This window comes from Anser brachyrhynchus (assembly GCF_964034855.1).
Source record: "Anser brachyrhynchus genome assembly, chromosome: 2".
NCBI classification, from domain to species: Eukaryota; Metazoa; Chordata; class Aves; order Anseriformes; family Anatidae; genus Anser; species Anser brachyrhynchus.
This window is the reverse complement of record NC_137695.1, coordinates 152,535,808-152,562,085: the sequence shown is the minus strand read 5'-3', so window position 1 is coordinate 152,562,085 and position 26,278 is coordinate 152,535,808. Positions and strand designations below refer to the sequence as shown.

The following is a 26,278-nucleotide window of genomic DNA, read 5'->3' as shown; positions in this document are numbered from 1 at the left end:
TGAGAAATGACATTCAACTAGTGATAAGCCTTAATGTGTCATACTGTGAGCATTCGTTGAGTTTCCTCTGCAAGTGTGTGGATGTAAGTCAGTGAATTCCTAGTGTATGCTAGCAATTCACATCACCGCAGTTGGACAGTAATATGAAGTAAGTGCTGATCCTCTGGATTTTCTGAGGTTATATCTTGATGGGATTTTGTTTGTTTGTATCTCTTTGAAAGCATATGGCTACAGTACAGCTTGATACCCTCCAGTGACGTATTTTTTAAGTATTTGGCAATTCTTAAATGAGACTGGCAATAATTCAGTTTTGAAAGATTTATAATGCTTTGCAATCATCCTGTTTAGTCAAGGAGACTTCAAAATATATGTTTATTAGTACTGTGGCAAAAGTACAACTTACTAAATGAAGGAAACACAGAAGGTTAATGAAATCTCTTAAATGTTGGTGAAATGTTCAATAGGAGAGTCAAATTTTGAATGATACTGACAGGCCAGCTTTCTACTTCTGAAGTTTAAATGATCGCTGCAATAAAATTTGCATTATTTTATAGACTGACAAACCTCTGCAAATAATTTCTGCCAATTAAGTCCATTTTCTCTAACACTTGTAACAGCAATCCTTTATATACTCAGAAGACTCCCCAGGTACCATTTCTGGTTTGAAATAGAGATTAAAAATGTCACTCAACAGTGTCAACAAAAAAAAAGCTATTGCATACTCTGCATGGTACAGATGATTGTTAGTGAAATACAGCAGACAAACTTTCACAGTAACACCACTGCATTATATATGGTGGAAGTGCAAAATTATTATTCGATAGTTCTTCTTTTGAAAAGACTTGTTTATTAATGACCTGGAAATTTGCCAAGTAGCAATACAAGTAACAGTAAATAATGTCTTTTAAAGTTTTATTCCACATATTTTTCCAGAACTTAGGCTGAAAAGTATTCCCTTGTACAGAAGAGAAACATAATTGCCTTAGCTACAGAAAATACTAAATACTTTGCTGAACAGTGAAGAAGAAGGTATGGTCATGGGTCACTGACATTGTTAGCTTGATGACTCAACAACACAAATGCTGCTTTTTTGGTCCTTCCTTCGGGGAGAGCAGGATGGTCCATGATGTTTTTGTCTGCCTTTGTTTTTCCGAGAGATAACAGTGGTAAGAAAGAGAGGCACATTTATAAGGTTGATTGGACATGATTTATTGCCACCACAATGTAATGACCCAACATATGAACAAGCCTGAAACCCAAGCTCTGTAGGACTGTCTCTGTTCATTTACTGAGCTTAGTGCATGTCAAAAAGGCAAAAGTAACAGAGAGATTAGAAAATAAATAAATAAATAAATAAGTTGTTTTTGCTCAAAAGGTTTATTTCAGTAATCATCCTGGGACTTACATAAAAATATTTTAAATGTCACTATCAGATTTTTATTGTTGTTATTGTTTGCATTTTATTGGCCTTTTACTGGTTAGTACCGCTGTTGAAAAAGTACTCAGAAAGGAACACAAGGTGTGTGTTAGGTATGATTTTACTCTCTGATGCCTGACACATAGGCAAGGACCTTCACACTTCTTGTCTTCAGATGCTGAGGTGCAGCTTTGTTATTTCTCCCCTCGCTAACACTGCCCCTGAAGTGCAGAAAGCTCCTGACTGAGAAGCCAAGTATAAATATCCCATGTGCAAAGAAGATGAGCCTCTGGTGCCAGGGAAGTGCATTTCCCACAATGACAAAAGCCCATTTTGCTGTGCTCCATAGTGGGATTCATGTCACCAAGCTGTTTTGGGCCCTTGATGCTCTAAGATATATGAGACATGGACAGGGCTGGCAGCTATTACACCAAATGCATAGGAGGCCAATACTTCTCTGGGAACATGGTAGAAAGCCACATAGGATACTGTAGGGCTTCTAGGACAGAAGCAGAAACTAATATTTAAGCACCTGAGTTGCCTACGTCTGAACTAGTCTCCCTGAACTCCTTCCTTTTACTCATGGTTCATGCACTTACAAATGCCCTTTAGTGCAACTAAAGGTACAGAGGGCACTAGCACCTCAGATTTTAGCAGTGGGAGTGATAATACTCAAGATCTTTGGTTTCTGCTGGTCTACCACTTGTTTGGGGACTTTTAAGTTTCTTTTTCTTCCTAGTAAACACTCACCTCACAGGAGACTGTCAAAATTGTGAGTTGTGTCCCAAATAGTTTAGCTTTATTTCTTAAGTTTTCAGTACAGTTTAGCTGTTATTTTTGCCCCTCCAGAGGTAAGCAGCACTATCTTCTCCCATGTGGAAGTGCCATGAGGATATTTTTCTATCTCACTACTTGAAGAGAAATTATATACCTCACTCTCATTATCTCAGTCATTGTAGTTTCTTTGCTCTTTGACTTTGCTTTTAACATGCAAACTTTCCATATCTCTAATCTTTTAATTCTTCATTATCTTCTGGTTCTGGCTGCTTGTGATTAACATCAAAAGTAGAAAAGATGACAGAGAATAGCTAAGTGCGTATAAGAGAAATCTCATAGCAAAGTGCTGGTTCCAGTTTCTTTGGTAATGAATAAAGTAACAAAACAATGGTTGGTTTATTTATATATATATATATTATTTTCTGGCATATTTAACCCATAAAACTACAAATGTTTTGTAAAGAAAACAGAAGAATAATCCATAGACTACCAGAAACAGCCCATTTCACACACTTGACATACACTTGCCTCATATGTTTTTTGTGTGGTTTGTTACATTTCCTGAAACGTACCTACACTTCCTTAAAATCAACATCATTCAGGTTGCAAGTAGCATGGATTAACAATACCTATAGAAGATGGACTGTAGAAAACACCTATTGGTGTCAGCAAAGTTACATACTGTGAATGAAATCATTGTGGTTTATGCTAGTAGGAAAAGGAGATTAGATCTATAAAAGGCCTCAGAAAGAAACTTTGTGCTGGTATGCAGAAGGCCCAAGAGAGAGATGTTTCCATAGTAACCACAATGTTTTATCTGTTTTTAAGCCAGTCCTCCCCTGTCTCACGAGCCTGTCATATCCACCTGCATATGCCCAGATACTAGAATACACTACCCCAGGATCTACAGATCATAGATATGGCAATCAGATGAATTGGCGTTATTCTCATCTTCTTCACGACAAAATTTACAAGCCAGCCATGGCCTTGTAGTCTGGTAGTCACCAACCCTGACCCTTGGAGGATGCATACAACAGAAGAAATGGACATCAGCAAAAAAGTAAGAACATATCAAGGTAGCCACAGAAGTTGGATGAACCACTGGAATGACCAAAGGCTTCTCCCTTCATTGACAGGACATCTGAAATTCCCCCCATCTCAGCCTGAAAAACAACAAGAACAACAACAAAACACCTACAAATAAAATAAAACCACCAGCACGATGGTAAACTTTTAAAATAAGGTTTCAGATTGTGGATTCAAGAGAGGCAGGATTTGGTTCTTTGGAATATTGTTAATTTATGTACTTGCTTTAAAAAGCACATAGCTTGTAAAGGTGTTAATTCAATATAACACATTCTGTCTCATGAGACTTATTTAAGTGAAAATGTCATGCTGGTTACATTTAAAGTAAGTGTAAATTATAACTTTTTTTTTTTTTTTAATTATTTTTTTACATGATTGTGAGTTTATCTCAACTACAGGCCACTGGAAAATATGTTGTTCTATTTCTTTATTTGTAAGTGTCAAGATCCATTAGGACCTATAAGTATACACAGACCTAACTTCTTATTAGTCCAGAAAGATCTGTGCAGGCAAGGTAACACTACCCATTAATGCTTTGAATTTCAAATGTCACTAAGCAAAGTAACTTTTTGTTTTTTTTTTTTCCCTGAATAGTTTATGTCAGGGAACTGACAAAAACAGATCAAACTCAGGGCAGCCAACAAAGAATATCACCTTTCAGGAATAGTCACCTTTCATTCCGTATATAGTTAATTGAGAGAAGCTGGCAATTCAGCCATCCTAAAATGTAAGCCTGAGTGCACCTATCTTAAGCTGAAAATGCGTCAAAAGATTCTTTTTTTTTCTTTGCTTGCTGTGGGTGGCATGGACTTTGTGGTAACTCATTGGAAAGAAAGGACTTTGGATCATGCAAATTAGTCATGCATTCTGTTTTGCTATAATTTCATCTCCTATATCAAGGATGCACAAAAAAAAACCAACCTGAAAATGTTTGCTATCTGCACATCGTGGTCAGTGGAAAAGAAAGATGAACTCACATGAAATGTTCTTTTTGTGCAAGCAAATTTATATTTGGTATTGCAAACCAGCTGGAAGAGGAGAAAGATATCCACTTCCCTTTTTATTTCCTTGCTTTAATTAGACTCATCAAAGAAAGGATAATGATTTTTTTAATGACAAAGAGAAAATGTTATAACTGTGAGTTCTGGAAGAAACTTTGTGAAAGAAGAGTGGAGGAAAACAAACAATAAACCAAACCAAACCACAACAAAAACCAACAAAAACAAACAAACAAACAAACAAACAAACAAACAAACAAAAACCACCACACTTTTCCTCCTCAGGAGATCAAGAAATGTCGTACCTTTATTTCTTGCACGTCTGATCAAAGTCCCATTTTACTGCAATGGAAAGGGCAGGCAAGGCCTTTTTCTGTACAAAATACGTATAAAAGTCTCCACAGTATCTGTATACGAGTGATTCAACTCTTCACCACTCTACAGTTGTACATTACTTCACCAAGTTCTGGTCCTGGTGGTCCTGAATGAACCTGTGTAGGAGAATAACTTTGGAACACATAAGAGGGTGAGACCACCAGTGACCCTGAGATCCATCCATAAAGCTACAAGTGACCAAGCAATAAGCAATTTTCAAGAAGTCCATATGAACTCTTCCCCATTTCTGCCTAACATAAAACACAGTTTATTTCTTCACCTTCTCATCAAACCTGACACAAAGGCTACTACTACACTATGCCCCAGGGAAAGAGCAGGATAATCACCCAGGTCTCTGCAGTTGCATTATAGCTCTAAATGAAGAGAATCTTAGAAAGCAGATTGTGCCCTGAGCACAAGGGAAGCAAAACCAACCAACCAGCTAAATAAATAAAAACCACAGTCCTTGTCATTCAGGTTAGAGGAAAGTTTTCTCCAACCTCAAGCTGCGAGGTCAGTTTAACCATGAACATGTGAGCAACTCACTACTAACAGGGTACTGAAAAACTTCTGGCTGTCACTGATGCACCAAAATACTCTGCCCAGGGGTCCTTTTCCAGCTGTAGCTAATCTCTGATATTTCAGAAGAAAACCAATTTTCTCTTTTTCCCAAAAGCAAAGTTAGACGTCAAGCAAGTAAATAATATTTCTTCCCATTGCCTGCAGGCAACAGTAGACCCCAGGAAATATGCAGTGAACTAATTAAATACTGTTGTGAGCAGAGCATAACAAACTCACCGTGATCTATCTCCTTTCATCCCTTTTTTTTGGGGAGCCAAACAATCTATACATCATATCCTGATATCATATAGTTTAATCTCAAGCTCCTATCTTATCCTTTTTTTATCCTAAAATCTCCTCTTGAAAAAATTGCACTCCAAATTTCCATGATTTTATCACTTCTAATGAAATAATTCAAGTTCCTCATCTCCATGACTATCTAGAATCTCCTTTCAGAACTTCCCTTGCTGTTAGAATCCTTTTTCTAATTTTTGGTTTAGGAAGCTTTATTTCCAGTTCACAGTTCTTTGGCTTTGTACTATTTCCTTTTATTAACCTTTCAAATCTAAGAAGCTCCCTCTCTGTCCTCATTTTTTTTTCCACGTTACCTACACCCACCTCTTTTAATATGTTTTAAAATAAATTATTTATTTCTGTAACTATTTCCTGTTTACTACTGTAAACTGTCTCTGTAAACTGTCCCCGTAAACTATCCCTGTTTATTTTTATCATAGGTAAACACAGCTTTAGAGATGACAGACAAGTTTTAGGCATATTTAGCCTATATATTCTGGCTCAATGTGAGGGGGCACTTCTTTACTGTGAGGGTGACAGAGCACTGGAACAGGTTGCCCAGACAGGTTGTGGAGTCTCCTTATCTGAAGATATCCAAAACCCACCTGGATGCCATCCTGAGCAATGTGCTCTAGGTGATCCTGCTTGGCAAGGGGGGTTGGACTAGATGATTTTCAGAGGTCCCTTCCAACCTTGGCCATTCTGTGATTGTTACTCTATAGTTTAATTTAACCATGGGGGAGGTGTGAGACACATGAGACCTGAATAAATGAGAGCTGATGGGTTCTTGTAGATCTAAACTTCATGATATTATGGACTGTGCTATCTATGAACTCCTAGAAAAAGAATGATTTCAACAAGATTTGTCTGAAGATTTTCTACTAGGAAAAAAGAAATATTGATGAATTCTAACAGTAAATTATAGTGACATCCCACAGGACTATGTGGCTGTGCCAGGTGTCTGCCAGTCTTCAGACTCCCTCTCACTTGGCCCCTCTGGATTATGATGTAAGAGCTGAATCTGCTGACATTTATCACTTTAAGTTACTTTTGCCATTAATCTACTTCTGCTTTTGTTAATCTCTGAAAAACAAAAGGGAATTAGCTACAGCTGTTGTATCTGCTCATGTGATTTTTTTGCAATTGCAGCTTCTGAACAGTTGCCACAGTATAAGTAAGTTTCCAAACTAACATTTTCACCATTTTGAGACAGCTTAGCCCAAAAGAATGTTTGGGAACAGGCACTTTGACACCTTGTTGCAACTCATGCAACAGGTTTCAAAGATAACTGCTATCAGCTAAACAGATAAATAATTACAATTTAATATTAATTAGGCTGGAGGGAAGTTTGCCATTCCAAATGCAAATTATCCATTTCAACAGGAACATCTGGAGAGGGAGTGTCAAGTCTCCTATTAACACATCAGAAAACAGAAGTTTATTTGCCAGACTAATCCATCACTGAAATCTGAAAATGTTGCACATTATAGCGTATCCGGTGAGCCTGTGCTAGGCAAGGTAACGTATTCAGGAGCACACACACTGTCTGTTGACTTCAACAGGGACTGAAGAGGAGTTCTCCATGAGGAGGTTTTCACTAGGTGTTCTGAAATTTTCTTCCTTCTATGTGCCTGTGCATTTCCCACACAGATTTTAATGGATAGTTTCTAGTGGCATCAAGCAAACTTTTAAATAAAATTGGTTGAGTATTTGCATTCAGACCACTACCCGCCACGTTCACAAGGGCAGTGAGGATGGTGCGTGGTGGTGGGGAGGGCATTTTCAGGAAAAATGCTCAATGCACTGTTTGCCCTTGCACTGCCCAGGAGACAATGAAGCTAAGATTCTTCTAAAAGCTTCCCGTTCACACTCTAATTTCCCCCTCCTTATAATGAACCTGGTGCAGATGGCAGCAACAGGACATACCTTTGCTGCACAAGAAGCTAGCCTGACCTATCTTTTCTTGAGAAATTTAAAGTTTCTCCTAAAGAAACCTATTGTGATAGCAACTGTTTCCCATAGTTGTTTCACACATGTTTTTACATTTTTTTTCCCTTCTCCCACAGGCTATTATTCTGCTCCATCTGTGCAGAATAGAAAGTGCTGCTATACCCATTAGTGAAGAAAAGGCCATGGAGTGGGTAGCACCTCCCTCCAGAAGTCTGAAGGCTAGCAGCAAAAAAGCCAGTTTTCCATTGTTTCTGAAAATGCCTCAAATGCCACAGGCCCTCCAGGTTGCCATTCACTTTGTAGAAAGGAGAATGAGCAACTGAAATAAAAGAAACAGGGGAGGGTTCTCCAACACAGACTGCAGGGGAACATTCTGTGCATCAAAATTAGTCGGGATAAAAGTGACTGTCCACTTGCAGTGAAGCACCAGTTGCTTCAGTTGGGCTGCATTTCCACAGCATCCTTTGCAAATTCATTGCAAATTACCGAGCAGAACTATTATCCATGCAAGAGTTAAGTGCATCAGAAAATATTATCTGTGATTTGCAATACTTTCTATCTAGGGAAAGCTTTTTTTGATGCAAAAATCCGAATGTTGCAGGTGGTAACTGGGGGCTGCTTCCTGTTGTCAAGAAATATATTTCTATTACGAAAACTCACAGTGAAATTTTTTATATGAAATCAGATGAAGAAAGAAACATGGCATTTGATGGTAGGCTAAAAGCTGTTACTCAAAATAGTTCAATGGGTTTGCCTGAGTAAAAACAAGACCCCACATTTACACCCTCACTTTATCATATGCTTTCTGTGTGCTTCATTGGGAGGAGTTTTTTTTGGCCTACTTAGTCATCTATCTTACTTAAACTGCTCCTTGGCGTTATGGTGGATCTCTGCCCAGCAGCTACTCTAAAAGACAACAAATCGACCAGCAGTTTGTTATTTCTGTGCATTAACACAGGTCAGAGCAGTAGGGAATGCTTGATATGGGGTGCAGTGGAGGAGCAATCAGCGGTAAATGTGTGATACAAGGCAGACTACTATTAGTGGTGAGGGAGAGGAGAGAGGCAAAGAAAAGACTTTGATCACGGTGGTCCGGAGCCATAATTTATGGTGCCACATGCTAGATAATCTTTTGGCAACTTTGTCCCATCCGAATGTAGGCAATTTTATTAAATGACAGAGACACAAAGTCTTTTGTGGTTAGTTAGATACCCTGACATCAACAGCTCCAATCCCCAATTGTGTGGAGAATTAAGTTAATAACCACTTTCCATCAGTGCTCTGTTGAGTGTAGCGGCAGTGATTTCAGCCCAAGAGCTGATGCTGAGCCTATCCCATTCAGGCTTCCTGACTGGTGTGGTCTTTGGAGAACAACTGGCTTTATGGACATCATGAAATTGTAGGTTGTCAGTCCATTTCACAGCTGGCATGTCTGTGACTGATGTTGTTTGGTCCAATGCAACAGCTGTTCTGAGGGGTAATATTCAGAGTGCTCAGAATAAGTTGTTGAATAAATCAAGGCAGGTATCTCTGCAGCCCTGATTGAAAGACTACTGAAAGTGAAAGAGTCTCTCTCCTCAGTCCAGTAGTACTTTGGATTGGGTACTTCAGTCATAAACAGATCCTCAAAACCACCTTTATAAACAAAATAATAATAATAATAAAATACAAACTTGAAGACTTCCTCTCATATAGAAAAGGGAGAAGCCATTTGTGGGATCTGTTACTGTTAATCTCCTTCTAAACAAGTCCAGAGGATGTATTTTGTCATTGGGATTCAAGTGGAATTTAGATTATCACATAAAATTTTAGTAGCAGCAGCTGCAGATGATGCAGCTTTGGATGCCCACCTCTGCCCTCTTTGTGAGCCCCACACGGCCACGGGTAGGAGATAGGCTCCAAGGGGCTCTGGCCTTGGCCTTTCTTTGTGGCTAATGCTTAGTGGCTGTGTGCTTTGGCAGAACCACAGGCAGTCATAGCTGCGGTGATCAGAGACCCCTAAGCCCGTCACAGCACAGGTGGCTGGCTTCACCCATCGGCTGCCAAGATGGCAGGGCTGTGCACACAGCTGGGGAAAGCAGCCCATGGGGAGCCTTGGGGAAAACGAGCTGTGAGACTGTGTATGGATATGGAGGAAGAGGGGATGTGGAGCAGTGCATGGGTTCCCAATAGTGATATAAATTTTACTGACCTTTACCCCTCTTTGTGTATGAGCTTAGATCAGGGATGGACATGTGTCCTGGTTTGCACTGGGATAGAGCTAATTTTCAATATAGACACTGATACGGTGCTGTGTTCTGGGATTAGGATGAAAATGCTGATAACACACTGATGTTTTAGTTTTTGCAGAGCAGTGTTCACCCAGAGCCAAGGACTTTCCAGTTTTCATGCTGCCCTGCCAGTGAGGGACTGGGGTTGCAAAGGGAGCTGGGAGGGGACAGAACCAGGACAGCTGGCACAGACTGGCCAAAGGGATGTCCCACACCATGTGGTGTTGTGCTCAGCAATAAAAATGGGGGGAGTTGGCTGGAGGGATGCCATTGCTTGGTGACCATGCTTGGCTGGGCATTGATTGGCTGGGGGTGAGGAATTGCACTGTACATCAATTGTTGTTTTGGTTTGGTTTGGGTTGGGTTGAGTTTCTTTTACTTTTTTTTTTTTTCATTTTTCCTTTATTTCTTTTTTCTTTTTTTTTTTATTATTTTTATTTATTATTTTATTTATGTAATTTTGTTATTTTTCTTTCTTTCTTTCTTTCTTTCTTTCTTTCTTTCTTTCTTTCTTTCTTTCTTTCTTTCTTTCTTTCTTTCTTTCTTTCTTATTAAATTGTCTTTACCTCAACCCACATGTTCTTGCACTTTTTTTCTTTTTTGTATTTCCTCCCCCATCCCATTTGGCGAAGAATGGCTGCGTGGTTCTTAGCTGCCTGATGCATTAAATTACAACTACGTGTATTCAGATCATTTTAGGAACGTAGCAGAAAGTATCTTCAGCTTTTTATAAAAAATAATAATATGGAAAAAAGACTCTGTGACAGAGAAAAGCACTTAATATCACTGTCTTCTAATGTGTTACTTTCCTATTGTTCTTGGGAGAGAAACACTGAAGTCCAACCTGTTCAGCTATTTCCAGAGAAAGATCTACTTTCTGAAGTTTGGAGATAAAAGAAATGAAATGCAAAATATCTTGTGACTGTATAGGCCTGAAAAATATTTGTATGCTGTTTGTGTTACATTTTGCAACAAATACTGTCCTTCTCTCCGCCTCCTATTCCCCACCAGCTTGTTACTATTACCTGAACCACAACCACAAAATCCTCATAGGAATAAATTTCTCCCTCAGAGAAGGATGTGAGGCTAAATTCCTTTATGCTTCTAAAGAACTTCAAAATCGCCAAATTTAAAGTTCTAGTAAAGAACAACATTGTCTTCTCCTTAGAGCAAAGTAAAAATTGGGGTTATCTACAGCTGAGGATAAATCCCATGAGTCTGAAACGCAGAAGAAATAGCAGCACAGAGGAAAGAATACATAAAGGATACTCAGGTCTGCAAAGTCATCATTCAGCTCCTACAGCTCCTTGTTTTATATCAAGTGGAACAAATCTGCACGATGAAATTTATTCTGGGTCAGCATCATTCTGCTTTGTGCATATATGTTCCACATTGCTTACATTTTACATTTAGCTTTGCAATAGTTTCTTGTTAAAAAGTAAGACCACTTCTATAGGACTGCTTGGAAACCAGTTCTGCAGCCTGTGCAAAATCTATTTGCAGTTGCGCCATAAATTGAGGCTTTGGGCTCTTTGCTTTTAAAATGAGACCTTAGATCTCACTCATAAATGTTCTGCATCCTCTGCAGCTATTTATTTTCACGTTTTAGCATTTTCACTCACATCAGAGAAATGGCCTAATTACACCAGAAGCATATTCCATTATATCTGAACATATTAAATATAACTGGGAAAACCTTACATGCCATAAAATGATTCTGGAGCTTCCAGAAGAGTTCAGGCTGTATAGTGGAAGAATGTTGTATTTTTTCCACTGGTTTCATGTGATGGGTATGAGCCCTGTTCCAATGGGGGCTCAGATCAGCTAAATGGTAGTGCTTGACCTGCCTGTCCTCCATCTCCACATTGCTGTTCTAGCAGTGCCAGTCAGTTAAAATTTATTTTTTGTGATGTCATATTCAGAGAAGGAAAAAAAAAAAAAGATCTTCCTTATGGGAGTTCTTACGAGGAGTTCGGGAAAACCTTAATTCTATTAAGTCTCTGTGGTTTAGACTCAAGTTCCCCTTGCTGTATAATTGATGTAATTTTGTTTTAAGACTCTATTGTTAACTTTATGATTCACTTTTAGAGTCTGGGCTGTAATAGCAAATTTAATGATATATGTATTATAAATGCTTTAAACAAAGACAGAAAAGAACAAATTATCTTTCCTAAACCATCTCTTATTAAACTGTAAGATCTCTATTTCTCATTTACACTAATGCACTTTTATACTCCACCAGTTGTGGCAATGAGATATGAGTTGTGTATGAATTACATTTATACCATTTTTAGAAGAAATAAATATGAGTGATCAAGTTTTCTTTTCTCCTTGAACTTTGAGGTAGAGACATTCATGCTGTGATTGGTCAAGTTTTCCTTTTTTAGAGAGGAATAAACATAGACAGGCCTTATTACTTATTTGCTTTTTAATCTTAAAAACTCGTCAGCTCACCCAATTATTAAAATACAATACTGTGATATACCCACCATTATCACTAAATGACAAAATGTCAAACAGTCAGTCTGCATAAAAGAAGTGACTACTGTATGTTTTCAATGACTAAAGAACCGTACTGAAAAGCAACTATATTTCCCTTCTGTCTGGGCAGATAAAAATGAGGCTATTTTTTTCCAGCTTGGACTTCCAAATATGCTCATGCCCATAAGTGAGCAGATATGTAAGAATGAATCAGCACTGTGAAAAATCTCAGGCAGGGTTACTCCTTGTTAGAAAAGTGGGAGAGGGTGGATAATAACTTGATGTAAATATTGCCTCTTCCTTTCCGTGGCTCTTTTGCAACTTCAGAAATTCTTGTTGTGGTGCAGGGTTACAACTGTGTGAAATAGTAATCTGGCCTCTTTACCCTGTGTATTTCTTGCTTTCATGAAGGAAGGTGGACTGTTTGGAGAGAGTGCTTGTCACCTTGATGAAAAACAACAAAAGTACTCTAAGTCTGACAAGCCCTTGCAATGGTTCATGATATTAATTTTATACCTAAGATGAAATGCTTGACTTGCTGCTGGTGGTGTCTGTCCATCTCGGTGGACTATAGAGAAAAACTACACAGCCAATTTAGACTCAACACTCAAAATATAAGTTTAAAAGTAAGGCCAGATGAATTCCCACCACCACCAATAATCAGCTCGTCTTCCTAGCTACACATGGTCTACTGCCAAGGTATTGCACTGATACTTCTGAAGAAGTCAAAGATATGAAGAGAAAGATACTCTAATAGAGGATCTTGTTCAGTGTAGGTGAGGAAGGAAGAGTGAAGATGCAGACCACTGCAAGAGGAAATGGAGAGGAGAGGCTCAAGCTTGACTGAGCACTGGCAGATCTCCCACTAAAGGCAGAATCAGATATGGAGAGGTGTCCTAAAAAATATATAATAATAATAAAATATATTTTAAAAAGGATTTGCTAACATTTCTATGATTATTTGGAATACTTTTAAGGATAAGATGACTGCAGTTAAGAAATTTCCCAAGTACCTCTGTGTGTCTTAATTTTTCCTGAGGTTTCGCCCTAAAATGTTCAACTGAAAATGCCACTGGCATTTTGAAGGAGCACATACAAGAGACTGTGGTGAAGGGTTAGGAGCTCATGATCAGGCAGAGTGAATGTGAACACTGATATTTCAGGGAAAGCTGCCAGGAAGTCAGCTGAAGCTTAGACATGTCCTTTATAGGCTTGCAGCTAGTCATAGTGACAACTTTCTTTCTAGACCAACTTGAAAGCATCTGGGAGTCAGGGAGCTGATTCTGTTCACAGTAATGTTCTGGGCACAGAGTGGTGCTTCACAGGACTGTGACACACATTGAGACATTGATTGGAGCATGACCAAACACACTGGGAATAGGAAAAAAATAATTGAATATTTTAATCAGGTGATTAAATATTTCTGTCTTTTTTTGGACACTTTTACTGAGGGAACTCTCTCCTGGTGCAGCAGTAGTAGTGCTGAGGTTTGCAGGGAAAGTCTGTCCAGATGCCTCTGTGCTTACAGATGGCCTGTCTCAATCACTGAACTTAAGAATTTACTTTTTCCCCTTAGCTGGGTACAGTGTTAATGTAATAACTTCCAGCTTCCACTGATGAAACCATTTTTGGTGTTTTGGGAATGTGGCTGGTTCATCACCTATTAAATGGCATTAAAAGGATTCATTCTAGACCCAATAATTTGTTGTTTTGTACTGTTATCATTTCAATTAACACATTTTAATGCTTTTGTAAGGAAGCATTGTTTTACTCAGGAACATCATAATTACGGAGTAAAGTAGTTGAACAAATGCCCACCATTTTGTGTGATTGAGCCTTACTTTTAATACTATTTTCCTACCCAATAAGTCCTCACTTTATAACATCTCTCTTCAGATGACTGAAGAAGAAGAAAAGGAACATTATTACATCTGTCTGTACAGGGGGATTAGAGTTTTCATATTTTTTTTTTAATGAAAAAAGCATTAAGTCTTTATCTATTCACAGTTCCCATTCTTAAGTACTGTCCAACTTATTTTCTTTAACTCTTTTTTTTTATTATTTTCAGCAAAACTGTGCGTGTAGTCAAATAAGACTAATTATTTTCAACAATTCCAAAAAGAAAAATCATTATTGATTATATAAAATGCAATCATGTTGTCCTGAATGTAAACCCGTTTTCTCAGAGAAATTTGTTCATAATCAGATTTTATGTCCTGTTGGTGTAGTTAATATTTTTAAAACGTTTCATAAAGTAAGATTTGCATACATCAGTGATTAGAATATCACCATATTTTTTAGCAGTATGTTAATTTCCAGTGAAGATAAGTACTTGGGCATCTTTGTAAAACATGTCAAAACAAAAGACAAAGAATTTTATGTAGAATATAGTGAGTTCTGGCTGGTAGGTGGTATTATGAAACAGGAGAGAATTAACTTTATTAAACATATATTAAAAAAAAAAAAGAAAAAAAAAGAAAAAAAAAAAAGACTTAGGAAGACCCAAACAACAAAACTTAAATATTTTCCAATCTCCATTCCATTCCCCTTTTAGTTTTTTTTCCCTCAGACATGGGAGTCATTTACTGCCATTCCACTCTTGGACAAATGGAAGGTCATTTGCATTGGTGTCAATTCAGAAAAGCATTTGAATATGCAAATTAAAACTGGAATTGTGTGAAAAAGGATGTTCATGTCTCTTTCATATTCAAACAATAACATCTAAACATTAATCAATTCTCTGTGTTTTTATTACCAAAACCAATTACATGATACTGAATTAAGTAGCCCTGAAAAGAAATTTAGATATGTTTCAATAAATGCATTCTGTAACAGTAATATGTTAGAATTATTGAAAACCATTGTATGCTAGTTGTCACACAAGATTATATCCAATTTACTAGAAGTTTCACTGTTCTTACAATAGAAAATGCGTATGGGAGTAATGCCATGTGAGCTGGCATGTTGAACGGTCCTTTTAAGAGCTGCTACTGAAAATGCACGAGTTTTAATAAGACTTTTTTTTTTGTTTTTTTAAATTAACAGGTCAGGAAGTGGGTGGATAGCTCTACTGTGACATTTTCAATTTATAAGAAAAACTATGTAAACAGTTTATTATGTCTGGTCATTTAGTTTGAGAGCTGGCAAAAAGTGCATCTTGGTTAAATTTCTAAAAAAAGAAAAAAAGAAAAAAAATAACCCACCACCACCAAAACAAAACCAAATTGATACACATGAGACTGCCTAAGAGATTCATGTTGTGTATACCCTCATCTGAGGGCCTGATCCCAAGGCCAATGAAGATAATAGGAGGCTTTTTTCATAATTTTCATAGAGAATGTATTTGCAGATCCACAGAACATCTCTGATAATCAGTTCTCATCCTATTTCTAAGCAAACCCTGTTAATGTAAAAATAACTCCTCAAGGACCCTGCTTATCACTTAGCTGTGTAGTGCTGAAGTTAGACCACGAACAAAAATATTAGGTGTAAATGAATCTCCTGTGAGATGTTATTACTTTCATGTCACAGTAAACAATATGATGTGACACTACTAAAAAGAGAATTAAGCAGAGTATGAAGCTGTAACTAAAAAGTATAATTAAAGAAATAGATATAGTTGGGTAAAGACAAAACTCACTCCAAACTTGACTCATCACCTGTTTTTGGACCAGCTTCTGCACCCACATCCAATAAGTCAGAGTCATAACATAGAGTCAGTCATAACAACCCATACTGGATCAAACCTTGACAACCCTTAATCCAGTATGAACAAGGAACAAGGTAAATAGCTCTGTGTGTGCTGGAACTTATGAGCCCGTATGAAATGTATGTCTCTTGGCTCATTTCCTGGTCCATTTGAAGTTTTCTTGGAAGCTGGAATATTTACAAGGTTTTTCCCCATGCAGAGTCTCTAGGGATTAATGTTGATGCAGCTCTTCTCTCAAGTAAAGCACTTAACAAGGGCCTGCCCTTGGCCTGATGGCCTATTTTCATAAAAGTCACAAGATTTTAATGTCTCTATTAACTTTGTTGAAGTTGGCTAACTAGTTCAGAAGTTATTTGGGGATAACAGGCAGGCATTCATGTATACAGAGACCGAGAATTTCACAGTCTAATTTCTTAGAAAAACAGACTAAAAGTGATCCCCAAAGAATTTAAAAATTAATAGAGAAGAGTAATTTTATCATAACTAAAATATTTTTTTCCTTTTTTTTTCTTATTTCTTTGTTTTCTTTTGTTGTTGTTGTTGTTATTTTAGGATATTTTTGTATCAAACTTTGTCACTAGCCTCCATCAAACTAGTAGCTCATGGTGAGCAACACCATTCTTTGCTGCCTGCCTTAGTTCTAACATCAAAAAACTGCAACCATAGCTTTTGCAGTCTTGCTCCATGTATACACCTGTATGGGTTAGTCTGACTGTCTAATAACTTTTAACCTACCGATTTCACTGTTCCCACCAAATTTCAGTAGGTGAAAGATATCTCAAGAGTAATATCTATACCTAATTCTGACTCATATTACCTGTTATTATCCCGACAACCCCATCCCAATGTGTGACATCAGCTTTCCAAGAGCCAAAGGTACCAAAGAATTCCTGTTGCTTCACTGGTAACCCATGTTGTTCATGGATCAGCTAGAATAGATCCTGCTGGGAGACAAAGGATTTATTTCCCCTATTTTTAAAACCTTTTAGAGCTCCTCACAATCTTTGGGTCTGTGCATTCCCCAGGAACACCCTGTGGCTTGTAAATCCTAGCTTACCCACTATCCAGAGGAAAGCAGCTAACTAGCAGAATATCCTTCTCTCAGTCATTTTAGTTCACAGTGTTTAACTTCTCTGACAGACGTCAGTTAGCAGAAGACATCAAAAAGAAGTATGATGATGAAGGAAAACCCAAATAGCTATTTTATGACAGAACTATCATGCAGATAGTTCCACTTTTCTTTGTTTCAAGCCTGAAAGTGGTGGCTGTTGGTTTCTGAGTCCATGGTTTATTTCTTCTCTCCTCATCTCACTATGTTCTATATCCTTAGCTCACATTGGCTCTTCTAAACTTGACAAATTGCCAGATCATACCAGATTAAACTTCTCATTGATTTCACACTCCAGCAGGAAAGCATTTAGTGACCTTTCTCAATCAGTCTTCTCTGGCTGAAAAATGATTTTATTTATAGCATTTGTTAGTCTCTAGCCATTACAACTACCCAGAGCAAGGCATTTAGTGAAATGCCTTGTGTGGCTAGCACATATTTTCTATATGATTTAGGTAGAAAGGGGGAGGAAAAATGCCCACATAGACCAAGGAGGAATGAACTGCCACGGCAAAGAAATCACACTTAACCCCAGTTTTCATGTTCCTAATAAACATAGACTTCTAAGGCCACTGGCATACATATGGAAGTGAGTTCTATGTCAATATTTGTCGTAATGAAAAAAAGCTGTAGACCCTAAAGGCTGTTTCAGGGGAAAATAGGATGACGCATTGCTATGTCCACCTAGTTTTGGCCAACCTAAATACTTGCAACAGTTGTGAAGGGTAGAATTTTGTCTTCTATATCCCTATCTTGAGAATGTGCCTCGGATACAAAGCCCCAAAATGGCCTCAATTGGTTTGTTACCATACCTAGGCATGGATGGCAAAGACAGCAGGCACAGTGACAACATCAAATATCGACATTGATAAGTCCTCAGGCTTCTCAAGAGAAAGAAGAAAGACTCGTACCAGTGTGGCTCAGACCTGGACTTATCAAACCAGAAATCCCTCAAGGAAGGTGCCAAGTCTGTAGTGACAGAGTGCTTGAAGTAACCGTTCACCTGGGTTTGGTCTTTCTAGATTAATAAGAAGCTAAATAGCAGTACGTGAGGAATATATGATCCCCACATAAACGGGGAGAAAGTTTTGTAATAGCCAGTCATGGCAGCAAACCACATTTAAAAATATAAAATCAGTGGAGATGTATCAGCACTTACCCTACAGTAAACAACTAAAATGAGTTAGATATGCCCTAAGGATGCTAATTTCTTCCACTGACTACAAAGTGGTTCCTGTGCAACTGTCTCAGATGGACTTGCATTACAAACACTTGAAATCAGGTAAAATGAATCTGACCTCAAGCATCTCATTGCAAGCATCTATAACAATCACAGATGATTTTATCTGTGTTTACAAAAAAACCCTAAAGCACCTTGGGTAGTATCTGGGGTGCACATTAACAGAAGGAACAAAGTTACAAACAGAGGGAAGGCTTGTACTGATAGCCTAGATCAATGCTCTATTATTGTCCTTTGTCAGGACAATAATGTCTCTTTGCAGAAGCAATCTGTCAGCTGAAATGCGACATTGTCACATAAAACTCAGAGGACATAACAAAATAAGGCAAACATCACTACCATTGGGCTGCGTTAGACACGGAGAAAGAATATTCTTGTTTTCAAGCCTGGAAACAAACAAACAAACAAAAAATAACACAGGGAATTTATACTTTGCTTTCCAAAGAAACATATTTCCAAACAAGTTGATGATAGCTAGAAATAGACTCCATATGACAGGTTTTCTTCTATAATAGCACTGTGGTGAGTTGCTTCTTGAAGGGTCTGAAAGTCAAACCATACCTTTATTTCATGTAATGATATTGGTTTTTTTTCTTTGATTTTTCTATGTGATTCTATTTCTTTGATTTTTCTATGTGTTCAACATAAAATATTTTCTGACACAGAGGATGTCTCTGGTAGTTTCTGTGTGCAAGAAATCAACCTTACGTGGCTGTTTAGCTGTCATCTTACTTAAATTGTTCTGTTCACATGTGCTGGCAATCCGAAACACTGGGAGTGCAAGGGACTCTGTGGCATTGGCCCTCTTCTACAACTTTCCTGATTTCTGCAGAAGGAAAGACGGAATTATTTCACCTCAAAATATCTATTTTAAATGAATTAAATAAGATATATCTGGAATTTGCCTTTAAGTAGAACCATGAGAAAAGAGAAGTGTATAAAACCCTTGGAAAGCAGTATAAAAGGTAAAATAATGGTTATAGATATGGAAATGACATCTTTTGTGTTAATTCATGTAATTAAACATATTATTTATTTGATAAACAGTGTTCAAAAGTACCTCAGAGTGAAGGTATTTCTAAGGCTACACATCTCTGGCATTCAAAAATGACAAGAGAGAATCCCAGGGCTAGACGCTGAAGTGACATGAAGTGACGCAAGACATCAGATATACTTTTTTTTGTTGTTTGTTATTAACCTTTACAACTTTTTATATAGGAAAAGAGTGAACTTTCTATCATTCTCTAATTCTACAAAGTCAAGAGTAGGTATCAGCCTAGAAGAAAAAAACAAATTGGAAGATAATGTGATGGCCATTTTGAGGATGCCTCATCCCTCTTAGTGTTCAAGGCCAGGTTGGATGGGGCTTTGGGCAACCTGGACTTGTGGGAGGTGTCTCTGCCCATGGCAGGGAGTTGGAACTAGGTGATTTTTAAGGACCTAAGTGAAGCATTATTTTACACAGTAATTCTCTCATCTTGATGTTAAATCCTTTCCTCTGATCTGAGCACCTGACTCTACCTGACATTTAAGTGAGATGCACACCCACAACTGAAGGTGGGCTTTGGCTCTTTTAAACCAAGTTTGTCTTTGATTTATAGAGAACAGAGTGCAGAGAAGGCAAAAATTCAAAGGGATGATTTATGGACTACTCTCAACTGTTTTCTGCACTGACAAGTTTTTCTTTGAGTTTCTTTGACTTTCTTTGTAGAACTTACATGAAACAAAGTTTATTTACATAAAAATCCACAGATTCTTATTTTTTTGGAGTTTTTTTTTTTTAATCGAAACCATCTTAGTTTTTTCTTTTAAGCAGTTCCAGCAATTTCTGTGTGCAGTTTGTTATGTAAAACAATTTTTTTTAAAAAGTGGTTTACATAGTGGTTTACATTGAGAGATTATCATGGGTATTCTGAAGATTATACTTTAAGTGTAAAGCAAATCTTCTAAATAAACCAGGTAATTTATAAAGTGTCTTGCTGCTAGATTTATGTATAAACTTGAGAGGCAACTCTCAGTTTTGCTTTTTACTTAAAATTCCTGTTTTGTTGATGGAACCTAATTTTGGAATGACATCCAGGTAACAATATAATAATCCATTCTCACCGCAGCAATCTTGCACTAAGCTCACGGGATACAGTGATTTAATAATAGCATGGTTTGAGCACTTACATTATGCATTTATTTTTGAAGTGTGTGGACGCGTTCTCATCTGATTTCCTTGAAGGAGTTCCAACATTTTTTCTTATCGCATAAATATTTATAATAGATGCACTGAAATAGTCTTCAGAAAATACAAAGCCAGATGCTAATAGAAAAATTTTACACAGATGAAGGAAAAAAATGTTGTTTTATTTTAAGTGTAGACGAATAACTTTTAATGTTTTATTCATAAGTGGAATTTCTGAGAACTTCTTGTTTAACCCTCCTCCACTTCACAGATAATGATAAACTGTAGAACCGGGGGCCAACACTGCAAACTGATAAGCACTGCAAGAACAACATTTAGATCTCTGAACCCCATCTGACTTAGTGAGAATAAGTTTCAGAAATTGAAAGAGCTCATTTCTGCCCTCAGATGGATGTTCCAAAAGCCCTTTGAAATCACTGCAGTTGATCAGACTCCAGACATTAATACTGCATGAACTCTCTATGTTCAAATGATATTTTGCGTAACAAGAAATAAATCAAGAGACCAAGCCAGAAGTCTAAGCAAAATGAGTACTTTGATAAAAGGAGTACTTGATGAAGACTATCGTGAGCTGCTAATTACATAATGCTCTTAATATATCTGAGCCTTGGTGCTATGGAGGGGGAGGATAGAAAGAACTATAGTGCATCTGGGTGTTAGTCCCTTCTTGGAAAGGTTATCATTTGGAAACCCTTCTCTGTCCACAAAGAAAAAGCTACTCCACAGCACCCCACTTCTCTCATTTCAGCCTGCCTCAGAGCCAGAAGAGGCAGAGCCTGATTGTATGCACATGAATGCACATTTTACCTTGTTGCTAAGCTATAGAAAAGAAAGGAAAATCGTGCCACTTCCCTCTCCTGTAGTCCAGGATAAAGCGACTTCCTACACCGACTTCTTTATTATAAAGCAAGACCAGTAGTCCAGAGGCCAGCTCCTGCTGTCTGACATCAAACTAGGCTATTACCAGAAGAAAAAGCACAGTGCAGGTGTCAAGGAAGTCACGTTACATTCTGGTAACTGTGAAGGCAGCTGTGGGCATCCCTGTCAGAGCCTATTACTTTCTACCTGGGCTGTCCACCAGTCAGCTGTGCTTTCCACAATTCATTTTTAACAGTTCTACTCTTGCTGCTGTGATTCATGGTCAAATGCTCGTGAGAGTAACTGCAGCTGAGTGCTTTTTTTTTCTTCTTTTTTTTTTCTTATATATATATATATATATGTATTTATTTCACAACTAGGAACACTGCATGAATGAATACATGGATGAAATAAAAATATGGTTTTCATAGACCTAAAAATCATTGGATATTTTCCCTCTCCAAGTCTGCAAGAGCAGAAGCTCTCAGTGAGCCACAAAATTGCCACACCCTGGTGGCTGGCTCACCTGCATATGTTGTTAGCGCATTGGTCCAGTCTGTCTTGTTGCTAGCAATACCATATTTACGCATTTTTTAACTGCGCTGCTCCTTGTGTTCCTTTCAAGATACACTGCTAGAGGGATCTGTGAAACACAGATCTGCTGTATGGAAACTTATTTTTGCATGTTTTATGTATATGATACATGTGTATGTGATACGTAGCTATAACCTTTTATATGTAATCTTGGTCTTATTTTATTTATATGAAGTATTTATATATATATTATATATATAATGTATTTCTTGAGGGCCACAAAAATGAGCAGAGGGCTGGAGCACCTCTCTTGTGACAAAAGACTGAGAGAGCTGGGGCTGTTCAGCTTAAAGAAGAGAAGGCTCCAGGGTGAACTTATTGCAACTTTTTAGTACTTAAAGGGGGCTTATAAAAAAGATGGAGAGCAACTTTTTTCTCAGTCAGGCAGGAAAAGGAGGAATAGTTTTAAACTAAAAGAGTTGAGATCTAGTTTAGAGGTTAAGAGGAAATTCTCTGATAGTGGTGGTTGTGGCTGTCCCATCCCTGGAAGTGTTCAAAGCCAGGTTGGACAAGGCTCTGGGCAAACTGATCTAGTGGGAGGTGTCCTTTCCTATGGCAGGGAAGTTGGAACCAGATGGGTTTTAAGGTCCCTTCTAACACGAAGCCATTCTATGATTCCCTGATTCTATGATATAATAATACATCCAAGATGAATAAAATTCATATAGTTTATATATAAATATGTGCAACATATATATTTCTATCTCTACGTTATATCTACAGCATATGATCCTCATTCTCTTGGTTGGTTTCACATTTGGTATGGCAGTGCTGAATTCTTGGAGCCAGAACTTCTCCCAGATAGGCACAGTAGCTGACACAACAACCCATGAGCATTCTTGTATGAGGTCAAGTAAGTCATTGAACAATCCAGTTTTATGTCTGAGGAGGCCATTTCCACAAAGGGAATTTTATCCTAAATGGAAATGTCTGCAGAGAACAGAAAACAGCAAATTGCTGAGCAGCAACCCCCATCCAAATCCTGTGTCTCCTTCTTGTTAGCCTGGCCCAGCCTCAGGGTCCCAAAACACCAAATATCCTTAGAATTTAATTTTAGCTTAGTATCTGAATATCAAGGCAGAAGCTGTGTTGATCACAGATTTATAATCAAAGCCAGCTTTGCAGGCTAATTCTCTATTGCAATCTAGCCATACTGGCTTCAAAACGTATCCCTTTCCCATGATCTGGTTGTGTACACTACTGAAAAAATGACAGCAAAATAAAACCATCAAATTAACATCTGTACTCTAAACTTGGCTGTGGGCATGGATTCTTGCTGGATTTGCACTGTCCCCTTGCCCAGCGCCAATGAGTCAGCAGAATTCCTTAAGAGAAATCTTGCCTTTCCTGGTACAGTGAGTCAGCAGAATGTGCTGACCTCCAGTTCAGTGAAAATGAAGGGAAAAAAAAAAATGGTAGGAGGAGAAATGTTTAAAAATAGAGCTTTTTTCCTAGGCAACTCAATTGTGGCTCTGGCACTCTGATTTGTTGCCAATCAACAAACGTGAATCCTCATATTTATAAACCCTTCTGTATACAAAATGCCTTTGCCATCAGATTCATCCCTGGTACACATCGCAAGGGGAGGAAGTGCTGTCATGTTACCTTGTAGCTTCTAAAGGTCAATGGGTTCCTTTTGAGGCTCAGTGAACTGATGTCTTTTGGGGAAGCTGTGTTTGAATCACTGCCTTCAATTCAGCAGGGACAAGGGCTAAGTGGAGGGAATCCAGAATAGCATGGAGAGCACTACATGGGAAAATAGCTGTACACAGAGTGGTCATTGTTACTGTTCAGCATAATATGACAAGCTTCACCAAAACAGTAGCATTGAAAACTTGTACGTGGGCTGCATCTTTAGTGCTTTAAGAAGAGTACAAAAAGTCTCTGCTTACGGCATGGAGAAAGCTTTTAAAGATTTTTAAGGATAGTTTTGATGTTCAGTACTGAAGCAAAAGTAGCCTCTGTTACTATGTTGTGAGGAATGCTACCTTTCTGCTTCTTTAGCATCTATATTTTCAGTTATCACCCATGTCTTTAGAGAGATTTAAGGTTGCCCCATCCCATCTTGTATTAGTCTTTCATTTAGTCTGTGCAGAAAGAGATGAATGCTAGACTTTGGCCTGAGTCTGAGGTTTAACTGTTTAAAAGGTAATTCTTGGATTTGGGATGATTTTGACGTATCAGACAATTCCTTGTGTTGAGGACCTCACAATATAGGGCCTGCAAAGAATTGGTTTGGTGCAATCCTGAGAAGGGTTTGGACAATCTTTTTCCCCCAGGAGGAAAACTAGAAGACTCCAAATCTATTAGCAAAAAATACCATTTTGATATGGCTATGCAGCTCAATGACAGATGGCAGTGAGGTGGGCTGGTCTCACCTACTCACAGCTGATTACCTTGGCAAACCTCAGTGGAGCTCCTGATAGTCAACTAAAAATGCCTTCCATAAAATCAATCAATCAATCAATCAATAAATAAATAAAATAAAGGAGATGATCTCTTTGCATTGCTCCGGTTTTTCTCTGTATACTCGTGAGAAAAGCTTCTAAGATGTAGTCCTGAGATTATAAAGCAAACTTAAATTGCATCTTTCCCAGTGGAACTTCCAGTTTATTTCCACTGAACACACACCCATGGCATCCAAACATAGCCACTCAGGTGCTAAATCACTGACAGCTCAGTTTTCAGTGCAGCTTTTTTCATTTGTTTGCTCTTGGCTTTCAATACTGCTGCTTTCAATTTCTTTTTCTTTTTCTGTGCAAGCATCACTTATTCCCATCTGTTACCTACCTCCCCTCTCTGCACAGTACCCTTAATATGATAGATGTTTTCCAAACATGTATGAATACCTAGATTTTGTCCTTTAGAGATTCATCAAGCAAAATGCCAAATAATAATAAAATCAGATTTTGGAGAATAAGGAGTCATTTCACCCAATTTAAAGTCCCTGCCTCCCACGTTCAAAGTCTGTCAGTGGTGAGCAGAGACAAAAATCCAGAACTTCTTCTATTGTATAGAAATATCACCAGCATGGAGGTTTCTCTCCTGCAGAATCTCAAAATCCCAAGCCAATCCCAAAGGCAAGAGTTTTGCCAGCACTGTGATAACACCGCCTTTGAAGCTGAAGTCAGCATCAGCATCCACATGATGTAGATAGGAAGGAAAAGTTACTTTTCACGTGCCAAGCTCAGAGAGAGCTTAGAAACACAGTCTGCATTTCTAAAGTGGCACTAAGTCAGGGTGGTAAGGCTCACATTAAGAATAGTTAGGTTCAGAGCAGACGTACAGGGGAGGAGAGGATTTAATCCCTCACTCTAAGGCACAACACCCACTCCAGAGATGTTCATTCATCTCTCCAGTTGGACAGGGGACTCTACATCTGCATACCACTGGCAATGGGGTTCTGGAAGGAGCATGACAATTCGATGACGACGGTGTTACACTTGTGAGCATTTAACCCTCTTATTTCCCCAATCTTCTTATCTCTCATCCTCCCAGACAGGAATTTCAGACAGGCCTCTACATTCCCAACAAATTGGCACCATGTCCCTGGCCTGCCTTGTGCCTTGCAAGTCTCATTACCCGTTGGAAACAGCTTGCTCTCAATTTGCTTCGCTCCAGTGCAATCAGTGCTGCCAGATGGAAACAGCTTTGAAATTTACCTTTTCAAATCTCAGCTTCATATTTCTCTTTTGATGTTTCTTGTCAGGTTTTCCAGTTGTCCTCGCCTCTCTCGGCTTGCCACGGCTCCGTCTCTCCAGGCTGTGCTTTCCCCGGGCTTACGGATCTCTGAGCATCCTAACTTGCAAAGGCATTTCTGCCACAGGGTGGCTGTCGCTGGAGCACTAATTTGCACTGCTGCCAACAACGATGTGTGTCAGGCTCAGCGGCTGTGTCAGAGCTGGACTGCCACTGGTGAAAAAAAAGATAGAAATGTTCTGAAAAAGAAGCTTTTGAGGCTGCAGGAAGTTACAGTTGTTTGAATACTCATGTGAAGCTGAGGATCATGCAAAGAACATGGAGCAACAGCTGGGAAAGCGCGAGCAGACTCAAAGTCTGCAAACCAAATCATTCAAGTAGGTCTGAAGATTGCATTGTGCCTCCAGGAATAGCCAAACTTAATAGCAAGCCAATCCTGATTCAAATACTTGCTTTGTCACTGTCTTTGGTATTCGTTTGTTAGGGTATTCGTTTGTTAGTCCTCAGAGCAGCACTTCTTTTCGCTACTTCATTATTGAATTGGAACCACACTCACAGGACTCAACTCAGACACCTTAAGAAAGTCCCTACTGCATTGTTTGTGCTACGTCAGTGCAAGGAGTAAATGGATGGTATTTCAACCTGTTTTTAATACATCGGGAAAGGCCCT

The 26,278-nt window shown here is 38.4% G+C and overlaps 1 long non-coding RNA gene across 1 annotated transcript; it reads right to left on the bottom strand.

Moving 5' to 3' along the window:
- Window positions 1-88: 88 nt before the first annotated feature.
- On the bottom strand, window positions 89-26,278 carry LOC308190018. The gene is made up of 3 exons (XR_013946777.1): window positions 25,572-26,278; window positions 4,584-4,769; window positions 89-3,357 (listed from the first exon to the last, which is right to left on the bottom strand). It is a non-coding gene; the product is annotated as an uncharacterized lncRNA (long non-coding RNA).